This window comes from Scyliorhinus torazame, chromosome 21 (assembly GCF_047496885.1).
Source record: "Scyliorhinus torazame isolate Kashiwa2021f chromosome 21, sScyTor2.1, whole genome shotgun sequence".
In the NCBI taxonomy this organism is placed as follows: Eukaryota; Metazoa; Chordata; class Chondrichthyes; order Carcharhiniformes; family Scyliorhinidae; genus Scyliorhinus; species Scyliorhinus torazame.
This window is the reverse complement of record NC_092727.1, coordinates 57,277,273-57,300,766: the sequence shown is the minus strand read 5'-3', so window position 1 is coordinate 57,300,766 and position 23,494 is coordinate 57,277,273.

Sequence of the window (23,494 nt, the reverse complement as noted above, 5' to 3'; positions counted from 1 at the left end):
ACAGTAATACTGTCACTTGTATGGGGATGGGGGCAGTAACGCTGCCACTTGAATGGGTATGGGGGCTGTAACAGTGTCACTTGTATGGGTATGGGGGCAGTAACACTGTCACTTGTATGGGGATGGGGGCAGTAACACTGTTACTTGTATGGGCATGGGGGCAGTAACAGTGTCACTTGTATGGGTATGGGATCAGTAACACTGTCACTTGTATGGGTATGGGGGCAGTAACACAGTCACTTGTATGGGTATGGGGGCAGTAACACAGTCACTTGTATGTGGATGGGGTCAGTAACGCTGTCACTTGTATGGGTATGGGGACAGTAACACTGTCACTTGTATGGGGAGGGGGGCAGTAACGCTGCCACTTGTATGTGTATGGGGGCAGTAACACTGTCATTTGTATGGGTATGGGGGCAGTAACACTGTCACTTGTATGGGGATGGGGGCAGTAACACTGACACTTGTATGGGTATGGGGGCAGTAACACTGTCACTCGTATGGGTATGGGGACAGTAACAGTGTCACTTGTATGGGTATGGGATCAGTAACACTGTCACTTGTATGGGAATGGGGGCAGTAACACAGTCACTTGTATGGGTATGGGGGCAGTAACACTGTCACTTGTATGGGGATGTGTTCAGTAACGCTTTCACTTGTATGGGTATGGGGACAGTAACGCTGCCACTTGTATGGGTATGGGGGCAGTAACACTGTCACTTGTATGGGGATGGGGGCAGTAACACTGTCAGCTGTATGGGTATGGGGGCAGTAACACTGTCACTTGTATGGGTATGGGGGCAGTAACGCTGCCACTTGTATGGGTATGGGGCAGTAACACTGTGACTTGTATGGGGATGGGGGCAGTAACGCTGCCACTTGTGTGGGTATGGGGGCAGTAACAGTGTCACTTGTATGGGTATGGGGGCAGTAACAGTGTCACTTGTATGTGTATGGGGGCAGTAACAGTGTCACTTGTATGGGTATGGGGGCAGTAACACTGTCACTTGTATGGGTATGGGGATAGTAACACTGTCACATGTATGGGGATGGGGGCAGTAACGCTGCCACTTGTATGGTTATGGGGACAGTAATACTGTCACTTGTATGGGGATGGGGGCAGTCACGCTGCCACTTGAATGGGTATGGGGGCAGTAACAGTGTCAATTGTATGGGTATGGGGGCAGTAACACTGTCACTTGTATGGGTATGGGGACAGTAACAGTGTCACTTGTATGGGTATGGGGGCAGTAACACTGTCACTTGTATGGGTATGGGGGCAGTAACACTGTCACTTGTATGGGGATGGGTGCAGTAACACCTTTACTTGTATGGGCATGGGGGCAGTAACAGTGTCACTTGTATGGGTATGGGATCAGTAACACTGTCACTTGTATGGGTATGGGGGCAGTAACACAGTCACTTGTATGGGTATGGGAGCAGTAACACAGTCACTTGTATGTGGATGGGGTCAGTAACGCTGTCACTTGTATGGGTATGGGGACAGTAACACTGTCACTTGTATGGGGATGGGGGCAGTAACGCTGCCACTTGTATGTGTATGGGGGCAGTAACACTGTCATTTGTATGGGTATGGTGGCAGTAACACTGTCACTTGTATGGGAATGGGGGCAGTAACACTGTCACTTGTATGGGGATGGGGTCAGTAACGCTGCCACTTGTATGGGTATGGGGGCAGTAACAGTGTCACTTGTATGGGCATGGGGGCAGTAACAGTGTCACTTGTATGGGGATGGGGTCAGTAACGCTGTCACTTGTATGGGTATGGGGGCAGTAACACTGTCACTCGTATGGGTATGGGGGCAGTAACAGTGTCACTTGTATGGGGATGGGGGCAGTAACACTGTCACTTGCATGGGTATGATGGCAGTAACGCTGCCACTTGTATGGGTATGGGGGCAGTAACGCTGCCACTTGTATGGGTATGGGGACAGTAACACTGTCACTTGTATGGGGATGGGGGCAGTAACGCTGCCACTAGTATGGGTATGGGGGCAGTAACACTGTCACTTGTATGGGGATGGGGGCAGTATCACTGTCACCTGTATGGGTATGGGGGCAGTAACACTGTCACTTGTATGGGTATGTGGGCAGTAACGCTGCCACTTGTATGGGTATGGGGGCAGTAACAGTGTCACTTGTATGGGTATGGGGGCAGTAACAGTGTCACTTGTATGTGTATGGGGGCAGGAACAGTGTCACTTGTATGGGTATGGGGGCAGTAACACTGTCACTTGTATGGGTATGGGGGCAGTAACACTGTCACTTGTATGGGGATGGGGGCAGTAACACTGTCACTTGTATGGGGATGGGGTCAGTAACACTGCCACTTGTATGGGTATGAAGGCAGTAACAGTGTCACTTGTATGGGCATGGGGGCAGTAACAGTGTCACTTGTATGGGGATGGGGTCAGTAACGCTGTCACTTGTATGGGTATGGGGGCAGTAACGCTGCCACTTGTATGTGTATGGGGGCAGTAACACTGTCACTTGTATGGGGATGGGGGCAGTAACGCTGCCACTTGTATGGGTATGGGGGCAGTAACACTGTCACTCGTATGGGTATGGGGGCAGTAACAGTGTCACTTGTATGGGGATGGGGGCAGGAACACTGTCACTTGTATGGGTATGGGGGCTGTAATGCTGCCACTTGTATGGGTATGGGGGCAGTAACAGTGTCACTTGTATGGGGATGGGGACAGTAACACTGTCACTTGTATGGGTATGGGGGCAGTAACGCTGCCACTTGTATGGGTATGGGGACAGTAACACTGTCACTTGTATGGGGATGGGGGCAGTAATGCTGCCACTTGTATGGGTATGGGGGCAGTAACACTGTCACTTGTATGGGGATGGGGGCAGTAACACTGTCACCTGTAGGGGTATGGGGGCAGTAACACTGTCACTTGTATGGGTATGGGTGCAGTAACGCTGCCACTTGTATGGGTATGGGGGCAGTAACAGTGTCACTTGTATGGGTACGGGGGCAGTAACAGTGTCACTTGTATGTGTATGGGGGCAGTAACACTGTCACTTGTATGGGTATGGAGATAGTAACACTGTCACTTGTATGGGGATGGGGGCAGTAACGCTGCCACTTGTATGAGTGTGGGGGCAGTAACATTGCCACTTGTATGGGGGCAGTAACACTGTCACTTGTATGGGGATGGGGGCAGTAATATTGCCACTTGTATGGGTATAGGGGCAGTAACAGTGTCACTTGTATGGGTTGGGGAGCAGTAACATTGCCACTTGTATGGGGATGGGGTCAGTAACGCTGCCACTTGAATGGGTTTGGGATCAGTAACACTGTCACTTGTATGGGTATGGGGGCAGTAACACTCTCACTTGTATGGGTATGGGGGCAGTAACATTGCCACTTGTATGGGTATGGGGGCAGTAACAGCATCACTTGTATGGGTATGGGGACAGTAACACTGTCACTTGTATGAGTATGGGGGCAGTAACAGTGTCACTTGTATGGGTATGGGGGCAGTAACATTGCCACTTGTATGGGTATGGGGGCAGAAACATTGCCACTTGTATGGGTGCAGTAACACTGTCACTTGTATGGGGATGGGGGCAGTAACACTGTCACTTGTATGGGTATAGGGGCAGTAACATTGCCACTTGTTTGGGGGCAGTAACACTGTCACATGTATGGGGGCAGTAACACTGTCACTTGGATGGGGATCGGGCAGTAACACTGCCACTTGTATGGGTATGGGATCAGTTGCTGCCACTTGTATGTGGATGGGGGCAGTAACATTGCCATTCGTATGGGGATGGGGGCAGTAATGTTGCCATTCGTATGGGGATGGGGCAGTAACACTGTTACCTGTATGGGTATGGGGGCAGTAACATTGCCACTTGTATGGGTATTGGATCAGTAACATTGCCACTTGTATGGTGATGGGGACAGTAACACTGTCACTTGTATGGGTATGGGATCAGTTACTGCCACTTGTATGGGGATGAGGGCAGTAACATTGCCATTCATATGGGGATGGGGGCAGTAACACTGTCACTTGTATGGGTATGGGGGCAGTAACATTCCCACTTGTATGGGTATGGAATCAGTAACATTGTCACTTGTATGGGGATGGGGGCAGTAACATTGCCACTTGTATGGGTATGGGGGCAGTAACAGTGTCACTTTAATGGATATGGGGGCCGTAACGCTGTCAATTGTATGGGAATGGGGGCAGTAACACTGTCACTTGTCGGGGTATGGGGGCAGTAACACTCTAACTTGTATGGGTACGGGGGCAGTAACAGTGTCACTTGTATGGGTATGGGGGCACTAACATTGCCACTTGTATGGATATGGGGGCAGTAACATTGCCACTTGTATGGGTGCAGTAACACTGTCACTTGTATGGGGATGGGGGCAGTAACACTGTCACTTGTATGGGGATGGGGGCAGTAACATTGCCACTTGTATGGGTATAGGGGCAGTAACATTGCCACTTGTATGGGGGCAGTAACACTGTCACTTGTATGGGTATGGGGGCAGTAACACTGTCACTTGTATGGGGGTGGTAACACTGTCACTTGTATGGGGATGGGGCAGTAACACTGCTACTTGTATAGGTATGGGGGCAGTAACATTGCCACTTGTATGGGTATGGGATCAGTTACTGCCACTTGTATGGGGATGGGGGCAGTAACACTGTTACCTGTATGGGTAAAGGGGGCAGTAACAGCGTCACTTGTATGGGTTTGGGGACAGTAACACTGTCAATTGTATGAGTATGGGGCAGTAACACTGTCACTTGTATGGGTATGGGGGCAGTAACACTGTCACCTGTATGGGTACGGGGCCAGTAACAGTGTCACTTGTATGGGTATGGGGGCAGTAACATTGCCACTTGTATGGGTATGGGGGCAGAAACATTGCCACTTGTATGGGTGCAGTAACACTGTCACTTGTATGGGGATGGGGGCAGTAACACTGTCACTTGTATGGGTATAGGGGCAGTAACATTGCCACTTGTATGGGGGCAGTAACACTGTCACTTGTATGGGGATGGGGGTAGTAACACTGTCACTTGTATGGGGGCAGTAACACTGTCACTTGGATGGGGATCGGGCAGTAACACTGCCACTTGTATAGGTATGGGGGCAGTAACATTGCCACTTGTATGGGTATGGGATCAGTTACTGCCACTTGTATGTGGATGGGGGCAGTAACATTGCCATTTGTATGGGGATGGGGGCAGTAACGTTGCCATTCGTATGGGGATAGGGGCAGTAACACTGTTACCTGTATGGGTATGGGGGCAGTAACATTGCCTCTTGTATGGGTATGGGATCAGTAACATTGCCACTTGTATGGTGATGGTGGCAGCAACACTGTCACTTGTATGGGGATGGGGGCAGTAACATTGCCACTTGTATGGGGATGGGGACAATAACACTGTCACTTGTATGGGGATGGGATCAGTAACACTGTTACCTGTATGGGTATGGGGGCAGTAACATTGCCACTTGTATGGGTATGGGATCAGTAACATTGCCACTTGTATGGGGATGGGGGCAGTAACACTGTCACTTGTATGGGGATGGGGACAGTAACACTGTCACTTGTATGGGGATGGGATCAGTAACACTGTCACTTGTAAGGGTATGGGATCAGTAACATTGCCAAATGTATGGGGATGGGGGCAGTAACTCTGTCACTTGTATGGGTATGGGATCAGTTACTGCCAGTTGTATGGGGATGGGGGCAGTAACATTTCCATTCTTATGGGGATGGGGGCAGTAAAACTGTCACTTGTATGGGTATGGGGGCAGTAACATTCCCACTTGTATGGGTATGGGATCAGTTACATTGTCACTTGTATGGGAATGGGGGCATTAACAAAGTCACTTGTATGGGTATGGGGGCAGTAACATTGCCACTTGTATGGGTATGGGGGCAGTAACAGTGTCACTTTAATGGATATGGGGGCCGTAACGCTGTCAATTGTATGGGAATGGGGGCAGTAACACTGTCACTTGTCGGGGTATGGGGGCAGTAACACTCTAACTTGTATGGGTACGGGGGCAGTAACAGTGTCACTTGTATGGGTATGGGGGCACTAACATTGCCACTTGTATGGATATGGGGGCAGTAACATTGCCACTTGTATGGGTGCAGTAACACTGTCACTTGTATGGGGATGGGGGCAGTAACACTGTCACTTGTATGGGGATGGCGGCAGTAACATTGCCACTTGTATGGGTATAGGGGCAGTAACATTGCCACTTGTATGGGGGCAGTAACACTGTCACTTGTATGGGTATGGGGGCAGTAACACTGTCACTTGTATGGGGGTGGTAACACTGTCACTTGTATGGGGATGGGGCAGTAACACTGCCACTTGTATAGGTATGGGGGCAGTAACATTGCCACTTGTATGGGTATGGGATCAGTTACTGCCACTTGTATGGGGATGGGGGCAGTAACACTGTTACCTGTATGGGTAAAGGGGGCAGTAACAGCGTCACTTGTATGGGTTTGGGGACAGTAACACTGTCAATTGTATGAGTATGGGGCAGTAACACTGTCACTTGTATGGGTATGGGGGCAGTAACACTGTCACCTGTATGGGTACGGGGCCAGTAACAGTGTCACTTGTATGGGTATGGGGGCAGTAACATTGCCACTTGTATGGGTATGGGGGCAGAAACATTGCCACTTGTATGGGTGCAGTAACACTGTCACTTGTATGGGGATGGGGGCAGTAACACTGTCACTTGTATGGGTATAGGGGCAGTAACATTGCCACTTGTATGGGGGCAGTAACACTGTCACTTGTATGGGGATGGGGGTAGTAACACTGTCACTTGTATGGGGGCAGTAACACTGTCACTTGGATGGGGATCGGGCAGTAACACTGCCACTTGTATAGGTATGGGGGCAGTAACATTGCCACTTGTATGGGTATGGGATCAGTTACTGCCACTTGTATGTGGATGGGGGCAGTAACATTGCCATTTGTATGGGGATGGGGGCAGTAACGTTGCCATTCGTATGGGGATAGGGGCAGTAACACTGTTACCTGTATGGGTATGGGGGCAGTAACATTGCCTCTTGTATGGGTATGGGATCAGTAACATTGCCACTTGTATGGTGATGGTGGCAGCAACACTGTCACTTGTATGGGGATGGGGGCAGTAACATTGCCACTTGTATGGGGATGGGGACAATAACACTGTCACTTGTATGGGGATGGGATCAGTAACACTGTCACTTGTAAGGGTATGGGATCAGTAACATTGCCAATTGTATGGGGATGGGGGCAGTAACACTGTCACTTGTATGGGTATTGGATCAGTTACTGCCACTTGTATGGGAATGGGGGCAGTAAAATTCCCACTTGTATGGTATGGGATCAGTAACATTGTCACTTGTATGGGAATGGGGGCATTAACAATGTCACTTGTATGGGTATGGGGGCAGTAACATTGCCACTTGTATGGGTATGGGGGCAGAAACATTGCCACTTGTATGGGTGCAGTAACACTGTCAATTGTATGGGGATGGGGGCAGTAACACTGTCACTTGTATGGGTATAGGGGCAGTAACATTGCCACTTGTTTGGGGGCAGTAACACTGTCACTTGTATGGGGATGGGGCAGTAACACTGTCACTTGTATGGGGGCAGTAACATTGTCACTTGGATGGGGATCGGGCAGTAACACTGCCACTTGTATAGGTATGGGGGCAGTAACATTGCCACTTGTATGGGTATGGGATCAGTAACATTGCCACTTGTATGGGGATGGGGACAGTAACACTGTCACTTGAATGGGGATGGGATCAGTAACACTGTCACATGTATGGGGATGGGATCAGTAACATTGCCAATTGTATGGGGATGGGGGCAGTAACACTGTCACTTGTATGAGTATGGGATCAGTTACTGCCACTTGTATGGGGATTGGGGCAGTAACATTGCCATTCGTATGGGGATGGGGGCAGTAACACTGTCACTTGTATGGGTATGGGGGCAGTAACATTCCCACTTGTATGGGTATGGGGTCAGTAACAGTGTCACTTTAATGGATATGGGGTCCGTAACGCTGTCACTTGTATGGGAATGGGGGCAGTAACACTGTCACTTGTCGGGGTATGGGGGCAGTAACACTCTCACTTGTATGGGTACGGGCGCAGTAGCAGTGTCACTTGTTTGGGTATGGGGGCACTAACATTGCCACTTGTATGGGTATGGGGGCAGTAACATTGCCTCTTGTATTGGTGCAGTGACACTGTCACTTGTATGGGGATGGGGGCAGTAACACTGTCACTTGTATGGGGATGGGGGCAGTAACATTGCCACTTGTATTGGTATAGGGGCAGTAACATTGCCACTTGTATGGGGGCAGTAACACTGTCACCTGTATGGGTACGGGGCCAGTAACAGTGTCACTTGTATGGGTATGGGGGCAGGAACATTGCCACTTGTATGGGTATGGGGGCAGAAACATTGCCACTTGTATGGGTGCAGTAACACTGTCACTTGTATGGGGATGGGGGCAGTAACACTGTCACTTGTATGGGTATACGGGCAGTAACATTGCCACTTGTCTGGGGACAGTAACACTGTCACTTGTATGGGGATTGGGGTAGTAACACTGTCACTTGTATGGGGGCAGTAACACTGTCAATTGGATGGGAATCGGGCAGTAACACTGCCACTTGTATAGGTATGGGGGCAGTAACATTGCCACTTGTATGGGTATGGGATCAGTTACTGCCACTTGTATGTGGATGGGTGCAGTAATATTGCCATTCGTATGGGGATGGGGGCAGTAACGTTGCCATTCGTATGGGGATGGGGGCAGTAACACTGTCACTTGTATGGGGGCAGTAACATTCCCACTTGTATGGGTATGGGATCAGTAACATTGTCACTTGTATGGGGATGGGGGCATTAACAATGTCACTTGTATGGGTATGGGGGCAGTAACATTGCCACTTGTATGGGTATGGGGTCAGTAACAGTGTTACTTTAATGGATATGGGGGCCGTAACGCTGTCACTTGTATGGGAATGGGGGCAGTAACACTGTCACTTGTCGGGGTATGGGGCAGTAACACTCTCACTTGTATGGGTACGGTGGCAGTAACAGTGTCACTTGTATGGGTATGGGGGCACTAACATTGCCACTTGTATGGGTATGGGGGCAGAAACATTGCCACTTGTATTGGTGCAGTATCACTGTCACTTGTATGGGGATGGGGGCAGTAACACTGTCACTTGTATGGGGATGGGGGCAGTAACATTGCCACTTGTATGGGTAAAGGGGCAGTAACATTGCCACTTGTATGGGTGCAGTAACACTATCACTTGTATGGGGATGGGGGCAGCAACACTGTCACTTGAATGGGTATAGGTGCAGTAACATTGCCACTTGTATGGGGGCAGTAACACTGTCACTTGTATGGGGATGGGGGGAGTAACACTGTCACTTGTATGGGGGCAGTAACACTGTCACTTGGATGGGGATCGGGCAGTAACACTGCCACTTGTATAGGTATGGGGGCAGTAACATTGCCACTTGTATGGGTATGGGATCAGTTACTGCCACTTGTATGTGGATGGGGGCAGTAACATTGCCATTCGTATGGGGATGGGGACAGTAACGTTGCCATTCGTATGGGGATGGGGGCAGTAACACTGTTACCTGTATGGGTATGGGGGCAGTAACATTGCCACTTGTAAGGGTATGGGATCAGTAACATTGCCACTTGTATGGGGATGGGGGCAGTAACACTGTCACTTGTATGGGGATGGGGACAGTAACACTGTCACTTGTATGGGGATGGGATCAGTAACACTGTCACTTGTAAGGGTATGGGATCAGTAACATTGCCAAATGTATGGGGATGGGGGCAGTAACTCTGTCACTTGTATGGGTATGGGATCAGTTACTGCCAGTTGTATGGGGATGGGGGCAGTAACATTTCCATTCTTATGGGGATTGGGGCTGTAAAACTGTCACTTGTATGGGTATGGGGGCAGTAACATTCCCACTTGTATGGGTATGGGATCAGTTACATTGTCACTTGTATGGGAATGGGGGCATTAACAATGTCACTTGTATGGGTATGGGGGCAGTAACATTGCCACTTGTATGGGTATGGGGGCAGTAACAGTGTCACTTTAGTGGATATGTGGGCCGTAACGCTGTCACTTGTATGGGTATGGGGGCAGTAACACTGTCACTTGTCGGGATATGGGGGCAGTAACACTCTCACTTGTATGGGTACGGGGGCAGTAACAGTGTCACTTGTATGGATATGGGGGCACTAAAATTGCCACTTGTATGGGTATGGGGGCAGTAACATTGCCACTTGTACGGGTGCAGTAACACTGTCACTTGTATGGGGATGGGGGCAGTAACACTGTCACTTGTATGGGGATCGGGGCAGTAACATTGCCACTTGTATGGGTATAGGGGCAGTAACATTGCCACTTGTATGCGGGCAGTAACACTGTCACTTATATGGGTATGGGGGCAGTAACACTGTCACTTGTATGGGGGTGGTAACACTGTCACTTGTATGGGGATGGGGCAGTAACACTGCCACTTGTATAGGTATGGTGGCAGTAACATTGCCACTTGTATGGGTATGGGATCAGTTACTGCCACTTGTATGGGGATCGGGGCAGTAACATTGCCATTCGTATGGGGATGGGGGCAGTAACACTGTTACCTCTATGGGTATGGGGGCAGTAGCATTCCCACTTGTATAGGTATGGGATCAGTAACATTCTCACTTGTATGGGAATGGGGGCATTAACAATGTCACTTGTATGGGTATGGGGGCAGTAACATTGCCACTTGTATTGGTATGGGGGCAGAAACATTGCCACTTGTATGGGTGCAGTAACACTGTCACTTGTATGGGGATGGGGGCAGTAACACTGTCACTTGTATGGGTATAGGGGCAGTAACATTGCCACTTGTTTGGGGGCAGTAACACTGTCACTTGTTTGGGTATGGCGGCAGTAACAGTGTCACTTGTATGGGGATGGGGGCAGTAACACTGTCACTTGTATGGGGATGGGGGCAGTAACACTGTCACTTGTATGGGTATGGCGGCAGTAACAGTGTCACTTGTATGGGGATGGGATCAGTAACAGAGTCACTTGTATGGGTATGGGATCAGTAACATTGCCACTTGTATGGGGATGGGGGCAGTAACACTGTCACTTGTATGGGTATGGGGGCAGTAACATTCCAACTTGTATGGGTATGGGATCAGTAACATTGTCACTTGTATGGGGATGGGGGCATTAACAGTGTCACTTGTATGGGTATGGGGGCAGTAACATTGCCACTTGTATGGGTATGGGTAAAGTAACACTGTCACTTGTCGGGGGATGGGGCAGTAACACTGTCACTTGTCTGGGTAAGGTGGCAGTAACACTGTCACTTGTATGGGGATGGGGGGAGTAACACTGTCACTTGTATGGGGGCAGTAACTCTGTCACTTGGATGGGGATCGGGCAGTAACACTGCCACTTGTATAGGTATGGGGGCAGTAACATTGCCACTTGTATGGGTATGGGATCAGTTACTGCCACTTGTATGTGGATGGGGGCAGTAACATTGCCATTCGTATGGGGATGGGGACAGTAACGTTGCCATTCGTATGGGGATGGGGGCAGTAACACTGTTACCTGTATGGGTATGGGGGCAGTAACATTGCCACTTGTAAGGGTATGGGATCAGTAACATTGCCACTTGTATGGGGATGGGGGCAGTAACACTGTCACTTGTATGGGGATGGGGACAGTAACACTGTCACTTGTATGGGGATGGGATCAGTAACACTGTCACTTGTAAGGGTATGGGATCAGTAACATTGCCAAATGTATGGGGATGGGGGCAGTAACTCTGTCACTTGTATGGGTATGGGATCAGTTACTGCCAGTTGTATGGGGATGGGGGCAGTAACATTTCCATTCTTATGGGGATTGGGGCTGTAAAACTGTCACTTGTATGGGTATGGGGGCAGTAACATTCCCACTTGTATGGGTATGGGATCAGTTACATTGTCACTTGTATGGGAATGGGGGCATTAACAATGTCACTTGTATGGGTATGGGGGCAGTAACATTGCCACTTGTATGGGTATGGGGGCAGTAACAGTGTCACTTTAGTGGATATGTGGGCCGTAACGCTGTCACTTGTATGGGTATGGGGGCAGTAACACTGTCACTTGTCGGGATATGGGGGCAGTAACACTCTCACTTGTATGGGTACGGGGGCAGTAACAGTGTCACTTGTATGGATATGGGGGCACTAACATTGCCACTTGTATGGGTATGGGGGCAGTAACATTGCCACTTGTACGGGTGCAGTAACACTGTCACTTGTATGGGGATGGGGGCAGTAACACTGTCACTTGTATGGGGATCGGGGCAGTAACATTGCCACTTGTATGGGTATAGGGGCAGTAACATTGCCACTTGTATGCGGGCAGTAACACTGTCACTTATATGGGTATGGGGGCAGTAACACTGTCACTTGTATGGGGGTGGTAACACTGTCACTTGTATGGGGATGGGGGCAGTAACACTGTCACTTGTATGGGTATACGGGCAGTAACATTGCCACTTGTCTGGGGACAGTAACACTGTCACTTGTATGGGGATGGGGGTAGTAACACTGTCACTTGTATGGGGGCAGTAACACTGTCAATTGGATGGGAATCGGGCAGTAACACTGCCACTTGTATAGGTATGGGGGCAGTAACATTGCCACTTGTATGGGTATGGGATCAGTTACTGCCACTTGTATGTGGATGGGTGCAGTAATATTGCCATTCGTATGGGGATGGGGGCAGTAACGTTGCCATTCGTATGGGGATGGGGACAGTAACACTGTCACTTGTATGGGGATGGGATCAGTAACACTGTCACTTGTAAGGTTATGGGATCAGTAACATTGCCAAATGTATGGGGATGGGGGCACAAACACTGTCACTTGTATGGGTATGGGATCAGTTACTGCCACTTGTATGGGGATGGGGGCAGTAACATTGCCATTCGTATGGGGATGGGGGCAGTAACACTGTCACTTGTATGGGGGCAGTAACATTCCCACTTGTATGGGTATGGGATCAGTAACATTGTCACTTGTATGGGGATGGGGGCATTAACAATGTCACTTGTATGGGTATGGGGGCAGTAACATTGCCACTTGTATGGGTATGGGGTCAGTAACAGTGTTACTTTAATGGATATGGGGGCCGTAACGCTGTCACTTGTATGGGAATGGGGGCAGTAACACTGTCACTTGTCGGGGTATGGGGCAGTAACACTCTCACTTGTATGGGTACGGTGGCAGTAACAGTGTCACTTGTATGGGTATGGGGGCACTAACATTGCCACTTGTATGGGTATGGGGGCAGAAACATTGCCACTTGTATTGGTGCAGTATCACTGTCACTTGTATGGGGATGGGGGCAGTAACACTGTCACTTGTATGGGGATGGGGGCAGTAACATTGCCACTTGTATGGGTAAAGGGGCAGTAACATTGCCACTTGTCTGGGGGCAGTAACACTGTCACCTGTATGGGTACGGGGCCAGTAACAGTGTCACTTGTATGGGTATGGGGGCAGTAACATTGCCACTTGTATGGGTGCAGTAACACTATCACTTGTATGGGGATGGGGGCAGCAACACTGTCACTTGAATGGGTATAGGTGCAGTAACATTGCCACTTGTATGGGGGCAGTAACACTGTCACTTGTATGGGGATGGGGGGAGTAACACTGTCACTTGTATGGGGGCAGTAACACTGTCACTTGGATGGGGATCGGGCAGTAACACTGCCACTTGTATAGGTATGGGGGCAGTAACATTGCCACTTGTATGGGTATGGGATCAGTTACTGCCACTTGTATGTGGATGGGGGCAGTAACATTGCCATTCGTATGGGGATGGGGACAGTAACGTTGCCATTCGTATGGGGATGGGGGCAGTAACACTGTTACCTGTATGGGTATGGGGGCAGTAACATTGCCACTTGTAAGGGTATGGGATCAGTAACATTGCCACTTGTATGGGGATGGGGGCAGTAACACTGTCACTTGTATGGGGATGGGGACAGTAACACTGTCACTTGTATGGGGATGGGATCAGTAACACTGTCACTTGTAAGGGTATGGGATCAGTAACATTGCCAAATGTATGGGGATGGGGGCAGTAACTCTGTCACTTGTATGGGTATGGGATCAGTTACTGCCAGTTGTATGGGGATGGGGGCAGTAACATTTCCATTCTTATGGGGATTGGGGCTGTAAAACTGTCACTTGTATGGGTATGGGGGCAGTAACATTCCCACTTGTATGGGTATGGGATCAGTTACATTGTCACTTGTATGGGAATGGGGGCATTAACAATGTCACTTGTATGGGTATGGGGGCAGTAACATTGCCACTTGTATGGGTATGGGGGCAGTAACAGTGTCACTTTAGTGGATATGTGGGCCGTAACGCTGTCACTTGTATGGGTATGGGGGCAGTAACACTGTCACTTGTCGGGATATGGGGGCAGTAACACTCTCACTTGTATGGGTACGGGGGCAGTAACAGTGTCACTTGTATGGATATGGGGGCACTAACATTGCCACTTGTATGGGTATGGGGGCAGTAACATTGCCACTTGTACGGGTGCAGTAACACTGTCACTTGTATGGGGATGGGGGCAGTAACACTGTCACTTGTATGGGGATCGGGGCAGTAACATTGCCACTTGTATGGGTATAGGGGCAGTAACATTGCCACTTGTATGCGGGCAGTAACACTGTCACTTATATGGGTATGGGGGCAGTAACACTGTCACTTGTATGGGGGTGGTAACACTGTCACTTGTATGGGGATGGGGCAGTAACACTGCCACTTGTATAGGTATGGTGGCAGTAACATTGCCACTTGTATGGGTATGGGATCAGTTACTGCCACTTGTATGGGGATCGGGGCAGTAACATTGCCATTCGTATGGGGATGGGGGCAGTAACACTGTTACCTCTATGGGTATGGGGGCAGTAGCATTCCCACTTGTATAGGTATGGGATCAGTAACATTGTCACTTGTATGGGAATGGGGGCATTAACAATGTCACTTGTATGGGTATGGGGGCAGTAACATTGCCACTTGTATTGGTATGGGGGCAGAAACATTGCCACTTGTATGGGTGCAGTAACACTGTCACTTGTATGGGGATGGGGGCAGTAACACTGTCACTTGTATGGGTATAGGGGCAGTAACATTGCCACTTGTTTGGGGGCAGTAACACTGTCACTTGTTTGGGTATGGCGGCAGTAACAGTGTCACTTGTATGGGGATGGGGGCAGTAACACTGTCACTTGTATGGGGATGGGGGCAGTAACACTGTCACTTGTATGGGTATGGCGGCAGTAACAGTGTCACTTGTATGGGGATGGGATCAGTAACACAGTCACTTGTATGGGTATGGGATCAGTAACATTGCCACTTGTATGGGGATGGGGGCAGTAACACTGTCACTTGTATGGGTATGGGGGCAGTAACATTCCAACTTGTATGGGTATGGGATCAGTAACATTGTCACTTGTATGGGGATGGGGGCATTAACAGTGTCACTTGTATGGGTATGGGGGCAGTAACATTGCCACTTGTATGGGTATGGGTAAAGTAACACTGTCACTTGTCGGGGGATGGGGCAGTAACACTGTCACTTGTCTGGGTAAGGTGGCAGTAACACTGTCACTTGTATGGGGATGGGGGGAGTAACACTGTCACTTGTATGGGGGCAGTAACTCTGTCACTTGGATGGGGATCGGGCAGTAACACTGCCACTTGTATAGGTATGGGGGCAGTAACATTGCCACTTGTATGGGTATGGGATCAGTTACTGCCACTTGTATGTGGATGGGGGCAGTAACATTGCCATTCGTATGGGGATGGGGACAGTAACGTTGCCATTCGTATGGGGATGGGGGCAGTAACACTGTTACCTGTATGGGTATGGGGGCAGTAACATTGCCACTTGTAAGGGTATGGGATCAGTAACATTGCCACTTGTATGGGGATGGGGGCAGTAACACTGTCACTTGTATGGGGATGGGGACAGTAACACTGTCACTTGTATGGGGATGGGATCAGTAACACTGTCACTTGTAAGGGTATGGGATCAGTAACATTGCCAAATGTATGGGGATGGGGGCAGTAACTCTGTCACTTGTATGGGTATGGGATCAGTTACTGCCAGTTGTATGGGGATGGGGGCAGTAACATTTCCATTCTTATGGGGATTGGGGCTGTAAAACTGTCACTTGTATGGGTATGGGGGCAGTAACATTCCCACTTGTATGGGTATGGGATCAGTTACATTGTCACTTGTATGGGAATGGGGGCATTAACAATGTCACTTGTATGGGTATGGGGGCAGTAACATTGCCACTTGTATGGGTATGGGGGCAGTAACAGTGTCACTTTAGTGGATATGTGGGCCGTAACGCTGTCACTTGTATGGGTATGGGGGCAGTAACACTGTCACTTGTCGGGATATGGGGGCAGTAACACTCTCACTTGTATGGGTACGGGGGCAGTAACAGTGTCACTTGTATGGATATGGGGGCACTAACATTGCCACTTGTATGGGTATGGGGGCAGTAACATTGCCACTTGTACGGGTGCAGTAACACTGTCACTTGTATGGGGATGGGGGCAGTAACACTGTCACTTGTATGGGGATCGGGGCAGTAACATTGCCACTTGTATGGGTATAGGGGCAGTAACATTGCCACTTGTATGCGGGCAGTAACACTGTCACTTATATGGGTATGGGGGCAGTAACACTGTCACTTGTATGGGGGTGGTAACACTGTCACTTGTATGGGGATGGGGCAGTAACACTGCCACTTGTATAGGTATGGGGGCAGTAACATTGCCACTTGTATGGGTATGGGATCAGTTACTGCCACTTGTATGGGGATCGGGGCAGTAACATTGACATTCGTATGGGGATGAGGGCAGTAACACTGTTACCTCTATGGGTATGGGGGCAGTAGCATTCCCACTTGTATAGGTATGGGATCAGTAACATTGTCACTTGTATGGGAATGGGGGCATTAACAATGTCACTTGTATGGGTATGGGGGCAGTAACATTGCCACTTGTATTGGTATGGGGGCAGAAACATTGCCACTTGTATGGGTGCAGTAACACTGTCACTTGTATGGGGATGGGGGCAGTAACACTGTCACTTGTATGGGTATAGGGGCAGTAACATTGCCACTTGTTTGGGGGCAGTAACACTGTCACTTGTATGGGGATGGGGGCAGTAACACTGTCACTTGTATGGGTATGGCAGCAGTAACAGTGTCACTTGTATGGGGATGGGATCAGTAACACAGTCACTTGTATGGGTTTGGGATCAGTAACATTGCCACTTGTATGGGGATGGGGGCAGTAACACTGCCATTTGTATGGGTATGGGATCAGTTACTGCCACTTGTATGGGGATGGGGGCAGTAACATTGCCATTCGTATGGGGATGGGGGCAGTAACACTGTCACTTGTATGGGTATGGGGGCAGTAACATTCCAACTTGTATGGGTATGGGATCAGTAACATTGTCACTTGTATGGGGATGGGGGCATTAACAGTGTCACTTGTATGGGTATGGGGGCAGTAACATTGCCACTTGTATGGGTATGGGTAAAGTAACACTGTCACTTGTCGGGGGATGGGGCAGTAACACTGTCACTTGTCTGGGTAAGGTGGCAGTAACAGTGTCACTTGTGTGGGTATGTGGGCAGTAACATTGCCACTTGTATGGGTATGGGGGCAGTAACATTGCCACTTGTATGGGTGCAGTAACACTGTCACTTGTATGGGTATGGGGGCAGTAACACTGTCACTTGTATGGGGATGGGGTCAGTAACACTGTCACTTGTAGGGGTATGGGGGCAGTAACACTGTCACTTGTATGGGTATGGGGGCAGTAACAGTGTCACTTGTATGGTATGGGGCAGTAACATTGCCACTTGTATGCGGATGGGGCAGTAAAACTGCCATTCGTATGGGGATGGGGCAGTAACATTGCCATTCGTACGGGGATGGGGCAGTAACACTGCCATTCGTATGGGGATGGGGAAGTAAAACTGCCACTTGCATAGGTATGGGGGCAGTAACATTGCCACTTGTATGGGTATGGGATCAGTTCCTGCCACTTGTATGGGGATGGGGGAAGTAACATTGCCATTCGTATGGGGTTGGGGGCAGTAACACTGTCACCTGTATGGGTATGGGGGCAGTAAGATTGCCACTTGTATGGGTATGGGATCAGTAACATTTTCACTTGTATGGGGACGGGGGCATTAACACTGTCACTTGTATGGGTAAGGGGGTAGTAACATTGCCATTCGTATGGGGATGGGGGCAGTAACATTGCCATTCATATGTGGATGGGGCAGTAACACTGCCATTCGTATGGGGATGGGGGCAGTAACATTGCCATTCGTATGGGGATGGGGAAGTAACACTGCCACTTGCACAGGTATGGGGGCAGTAACATTGCCACTTGTATGGGTATGGGATCAGTTCCTGCCACTTGTATGGGGATGGGGGAAGTAACAGTGTCACTTGTATGGGGATGGGATCAGCAACACTGTCACTTGTATGGGGATGGGGGCAGTAACACTGTCACTTGTATGGGGATTGGGGCAGTAACATTGCCATTCGTATGGGGATGGGGCCAGTAACAATGCCATTCATATGGGGATGGGATCAGTAACACTGTTACTTGTATGGGTATGGGAGCAGTAACATTGCCACTTGTATGGGGATGAGGGCAGTAACACTGCCAATTGTATGGGTATGGGATCAGTTACTGCCATTCGTATGGGGATGGGGTCAGTAACACTGTCACTTGTAGGGGTATGGGGGCAGTAACACTGTCACTTGTCTGGGTATGGGATCAGTTACTGTCACTTGTATGGGTATGGGGGCAGTAACATTCCCACTTGTATCGGTATCGGATCAGTAACATTGTCACTTGTATGGGGATGGGGGCAGTAACACTGTCACTTGTATGGGGATGGGGGAAGTAACAGTGTCACTTGTATGGGTATGGGGGCAGTAACACTGTCACTTGTATGGGTATGGGGGCAGTAACAGTGTCACTTGTATGGGTATGGGGGCAGTAACATTGCCACTTGCATGATGATGGGGCAGTATAACTGCCATTCGTATGGGGATGGGGCAGTAACATTGCCATTCGTACGGGGATGGGGCAGTAACACTGCCATTCGTATGGGGATGGGGGCAGTAAGATTGCCATTCGTATGGGGATGGGGAAGTAAAACTGCCACTTGCATAGGTATGGGGGCAGTAACATTGCCACTTGTATGGGTATGGGATCAGTTCCTGCCACTTGTATGGGGATGGGGGAAGTAACATTGCCATTCGTATGGGGTTGGGGGCAGTAACATTTCCACCTGTATGGGTATGGGATCAGTAACATTTCCACTTGTATGGGGACGGGGGCATTAACACTGTTTGGGGGCAGTAACACTGTCACTTGTTTGGGTATGGCGACAGTAACAGTGTCACTTGTATGGGGATGGGGGCAGTAACACTGTCACTTGTATGGGGATGGGGGCAGTAACACTGTCACTTGTATGGGTATGGCGGCAGTAACAGTGTCACTTGTATGGGGATGGGATCAGAAACACTGTCACTTGTATGGGGATGGGGGCAGTAACACTGTCACTTGTATGGGGATGGGGGCAGTAACATTGCCATTCGTATGGGGATGGGGCCAGTAACATTGCCATTCATATGGGGATGGGATCAGTAACACTGTCACTTGTATGGGTATGGGATCAGTAACACTGTCACTTGTATGGGTATGGGAGCAGTAACATTGCCACTTGTATGGGGATGGGGGCAGTAACACTGCCAATTGTATGGGTATGGGATCAGTTACTGCCATTCGTATGGGGATGGGGGCAGTAACACGGTCTCTTGTATGGGTATGGGGGCAGTAACATACCCACTTGTATGGGTAAGAGATCAGTAACATTGTCACTTGTATGGGGATGGGGGCATTAACACTGTCACTTGTATGGGTATGGGGGCAGTAACATTGCCACTTGTATGGGTATGTGGGCAGTAACAGTGTCACTTTAATGGATATGGGGGCAGTAACGCTGTCACTTGTATGGGTATGGGGGCAGTAACACTGTCACTTGTCGGGGGATGGGGGCAGTAACACTGTCACTTGTATGGGTACGGGGGCAGTAACAGTGTCACTTGTATGGGTATGGGGGCAGTAACATTGCCACTTGTATGGGGGCAGTAACACTGTCACTTGTATGGGTACGGGGGCAGTAACAGTGTCACTTGTATGGGTATGGGGGCAGTAACATTGCCACTTGTATGGGGGCAGTAACACTGTCACTTGTATGGGTATGGGGGCAGTAACATTGCCACTTGTATGTGTATAGGGGCAGTAACATTGCCACTTGTATGGAGGCAGTAACACTCTAACTTGTATTGGTATGGGGGCAGTAACACTGTCACTTGTACGGGGGCAGTAACACTGTCACTTGTATGGGGATGGTGCAGTAACACTGCCACTTGTATAGGTATGGGGGCAGTAACATTGCCACTTGTATGGGTATGGGATCAGTTACTGCCACTTGTATGGGGATGGGGGCAGTAACATTGCCATTCGAATGGGGGCAGTAACATTGCCATTCGTATGGGGATCGGGCAGTAAAACTGTTACCTGTATGGGTATGGGGGCAGTAACATTGCCACTTGTATGGGGGTGGGGGCTGTAACACTGTCAATTGTATGGGTATGGGGGCAGTAACATTGCCACTTGTATGGGGACAGTAACACTGTCACTTGTGTGGGTATGGGGGCAGTAACACTGTCACTTGTGTGGGGGCAGTAACACTGTCACTTGTATGGGGGCAGTAACTCTGTCACTTGTATGGGGATGGGGCAGTAACACTGCCACTTGTATGGGTATGGGGGCAGTAACATTACCACTTGAATGGGTGCAGTAACACTGTCACTTGTATGGGGATGGGAGCAGTAACACTGTCACTTCTATGGGTATGGGGGCAGTAACATTGCCACTTGTATGGGTATAGGGGCAGTAACATTGCCACTTGTATGGGGGCAGTAACACTGTCACTTGTATGGGTATGGGGGCAGTAACACTGTCACTTGTATGGGGGCAGTAACACTGTCACTTGTATGGGGATGGGGCAGTCACACTGCCACTTGTATAGGTGTGGGGGCAGTAACATTGCCACTTGTATGGGTATGGGATCAGTTACTGCCACTTGTATGGGGATGGGGGAAGTAACACTGTCACTTGTATGGGGGCAGTAACACTGTCACTTGTATGAGGATGGGGGCAGTAACATCGCCATTCATATGGGGATGGGGCAGTAACACTGTTACCTGTATGGGTCTGGGGCAGTAACATTGCCACTTGTATGTGGATGGGGGCAGTAACATTGCCACTTGTATGGGGATGGGGACAGTAACACTGTCACTTGTATGGGTATGGCGGCAGTAACAGTGTCACTTGTATGGGGATGGGATCAGTAACATTGCCACTTGTATGGGGATGGGGGCAGTAACACTGTTAGTTGTCTGGGTATGGGGGCAGTAACATTGCCATTCGTATGGGGATGGGGCAGTAACACTGCCATTCGTATGGGTATGGGGCAGTAACACTGCCACTTGTATGGGGATGGGATCAGTTACTGCCACTTGGATGGGGATGGGGGCAGTAACATTGCCATTCGTATGGGGATGGGATCAGTTACTGCCACTTGGATGGGGATGGGGGCAGTAACATTGCCATTCGTATGGGGATGGGGGCAGTAAAACTGTCACTTGTATGGGTATGGGGGCAGTAACATTCCCACTTGTATGGGTATGGGATCAGTAACATTGTCACTTGTATGGCGATGGGGGCAGTAACACTGACACTTGTATGGGTATGGGGGCAGTAACATTGCCACTTGTATGGGTATGGGGCAGTAACACTGTCACTTGTATGGGGATGGGGAAGTAACAGTGTCACTTGTATGGGTATGGGGGCAGTAACACTGTCACTTGTATGGGTATGGGGGCAGTAACAGTGTCACTTGTATGGGTATGGGGGCAGTAACACTGTCACTTGTATGGGTATGGGGGCAGTAACTTTGCCACTTGTATGGGTATGGGGGCATTAACAGTGTCACTTGAATAGGTATGGGGGCAGTAACACTGTCACTTGTATGGGTATGGTGGCAGTAACACAGTCACTTGTCGGGGTATGGGGGCAGTAACACTCACTTGTATGGGTACGGGGCAGTAACAGTGTCACTTGTAAGGGTATGGGGGCAGTAACATTGCCACTTGTCTGGGTATGGGGGCAGTACCATTGACACTTGTATGAGGGCAGTAACACTGTCACTTGTATTGGGATGGGGGCAGTAACACTGTCACATGTATGCGTATGGGGGCATTAACATTGCCACTTGTATGGGTATGGCAGCAGTAACATTGCCACTTGCATGAGGGCATTAACACTGTCACTTGTATGGGTATGGGGGCAGTAACACTGTCACTTGTATGGGTATGGGGGCAGTAACAGTGTCACTTGTATGGGTATGGGGGCAGTAACACTGTCACTTGTATGGGTATGGGGGCAGTAACTTTGCCACTTGTATTGATATGGGGGCAGTAACAGTGTCACTTGAATGGGTATGGGGGCAGTAACACTGTCACTTGTATGGGTATGGGGGCAGTAACAGTGTCACTTGTATGGGTATGGGGGCAGTAACACTGTCACTTGTATGGGTATGGGGGCAGTAACTTTGCCACTTGTATGGGTATGGGGGCATTAACAGTGTCACTTGAATAGGTATGGGGGCAGTAACACTGTCACTTGTATGGGTATGGGGGCAGTAACACAGTCACTTGTCGGGGTATGGGGGCAGTAACACTCACTTGTATGGGTACGGGGCAGTAACAGTGTCACTTGTAAGGGTATGGGGGCAGTAACATTGCCACTTGTCTGGGTATGGGGGCAGTAACATTGCCACTAGTATGAGGGCAGTAACACTGTCACTTGTATTGGGATGGGGGCAGTAACACTGTCACATGTATGTGTATGGGGGCATTAACATTGCCACTTGTATGGGTATGGCAGCAGTAACATTGCCACTTGCATGAGGGCATTAACACTGTCACTTGTATGGGTATGGGGGTAGTAACACTGTCACTTGTATGGGTATGGGGGCAGTAACAGTGTCACTTGTATGGGTATGGGGGCAGTAACACTGTCACTTGTATGGGTATGGGGGCAGTAACTTTGCCACTTGTATTGATATGGGGGCAGTAACAGTGTCACTTGAATGGGTATGGGGGCAGTAACATTGTCACTTGTATGGATATGGGGCAGTAAC